Source organism: Clupea harengus, chromosome 15 (assembly GCF_900700415.2).
Source record: "Clupea harengus chromosome 15, Ch_v2.0.2, whole genome shotgun sequence".
NCBI classification, from domain to species: domain Eukaryota; kingdom Metazoa; phylum Chordata; class Actinopteri; order Clupeiformes; family Clupeidae; genus Clupea; species Clupea harengus.
Genome location: NC_045166.1, coordinates 15,455,400 through 15,457,899, shown reverse-complemented (window position 1 = coordinate 15,457,899; position 2,500 = coordinate 15,455,400). Strand labels below are relative to the sequence as shown.

General features: G+C 43.3%; 1 protein-coding gene across 1 annotated transcript in view; it reads right to left on the bottom strand.

Moving 5' to 3' along the window:
- LOC105899530 (kelch-like protein 29) overlaps positions 1–2,500 on the bottom strand; it is a 115,949-nt gene that overhangs the window by 50,297 nt on the left and 63,152 nt on the right. The window lies entirely within an intron of this gene.

Below are 2,500 nucleotides of genomic sequence, written 5' to 3'. Positions count from 1 at the left end.
AGTGTCATAGATATCCCCCTTAGACATCCTTAGACACTCCTCTTTTCTCTTCCTCCATCTTCATTTCATTCTCTCTCTCTATTCGCTCTGACTCACTCCATCCCCCTATCTCTACCTAACCCTCTCCTATCTCTCCCTCTCGCACACACACTTCCTCCCTCTATCTCTACCTAACCCTCTCCTCTCTCTCCCCTTTCCCTCTCTCACACACACACACTTTCTCTCTCTATCTCACATTACAGGTGACAGTGTTCCACTCTTTTTCCCTCTCCACTCTCTACCTCTCTCTATCTTTTATTCCTTCCCTCCCTCCCTCCCTCTCCCTCGCTCCCTCCCTCCATTACAGGTGACAGAGTGCTCCACTACGCATCAGTAATAAGGATCAGCTGCCTGGCCAAATGGCACAGGGCCCACTGCAACTATACTCACATACACACACACACGCAGACACACACACACACACAGAAAGTCCACTGCAACAAACTTTTCTCACACACACATACACACACACACACAGAGCGAGAGAGAGACACACACACACACACACACACACAACGAGAAGGTCCACTGCAACCAACTTTAGTCCCGTCGCTTTTGTTTACAATAACACACACACACCTAAGAGGAACGATTTCAGCTAGTGACTCCAGCAAATATTTACCCTCTAGAGTAGGGGATTACACGTACGTACACGCACACACACACACACAACACGCACACACGCACACACGCACACACACACACACCTAAGAGGAAGACATATTCTGCCAGTGTCTCCAGCAAATATTCACCCTCTAGAGAAGGGGGACAATGGTCAGACATGCTAACGGTTTGATGCTTACTTCATATAATTACACACACACACACACACACACCACACACACACACATCATACACACACACACATACATACACACTCACACAGACACACACACACACATGCACACTCACTTCATGTAATCAGCTGTAATTATTCCAGTCACCCCAAACCATATATCTTTAACAAAACAAACTTTTGATGCTAATTTACACGTGCGTCCATTCACACACACACACACACACACACACACACACACACACACACACACACACACACACACACACACACACACACACACACACACACACACACACACACACACACACACACACACACACACAAACTCCCTTTGGAGAAAAAGAAGCAATGTTCAAACGATGCCTTGAGATTTCATCCTCCATTTTAGAGCTATGTAGAATAACTCTTTGCATTGGAAATGAACAAATGAACGAGTTTGGCTTCAGGCTAGTGTATATAGAGATATTTAACATTAGCTTTAAAACTGCTGTGGAATTAAATTGGTAAAAGTTGTAATTATTTGATGTCCCTGGTTGAATTAACTGAAAAGTGGAGGGAACCCCAATCACACGCTGGACCAGAAATGTTCCTTAGGGTTTTAAACACACACTACATATTTAAATCCTCAATTATATACACACACTACATTTTTAAATCCACAATTATAAACACAAACCTCAGTTACTAAATACTGCATATTCAAACCCATCTTTTAACACACAAGGTACACACTCTACTCACACAATACACACAACACATTTAACACACAAGGTACACTCTCTACTCACACAACACACACACACAACACATTTAACACACAAGGTACACTCTCTACTCACACAATACACACAACACATTTAACACACAAGGTACACTCTCTACTCACACAATACACACAACACATTTAACACACAGGGTACACTCTCTACTCACACACAACACATTTAAAGGCATACTGTATCACACAACCCACACTCCTTATAATGTCAAACATACACACACACACACATGCACACAAAAGAGACACAAAACAGATGTGTGCTTTTGTATGTGAGGCCTTCTTGTATGGCAGTTACTGAGCTGTCAGGATGAAGCAGTGCTCTCTCACACTCAAAACACACACACACACACACACACACACACACACACACACACACACACACAGGATGAAGCAGTGCTCTCACACACTCAAACACACACACACACACACACACACACACACACACACACACACACACACACACACACACACAGGATGAAGCAGTGCTCTCACACATACAGATAGATCCTTGCCAAGATGGGTTGGCTCAGTCATCTCTCCTTGTTTCCATAAACATCAGATTTGTAATGATATAAACAACCAAACATTAGCTCATTCACACACACACCACACACACACACACACACACACACACACACACACACACACACACACACACACACACACTAACAGTACAAACACACAGACATAAACAGACACACACACTCACACAACTGTGTGTGGAACTACATTAGCGAATATTTATGATGCATACGCACATGTGCAGTAGAAACACATGGATGATTATGATGCAGGCTATGCATACATGCAAACACACACACACACACACGCATGTTCATGATGCTGACTGTGCATACATATGTGAAAACACACAAACACAC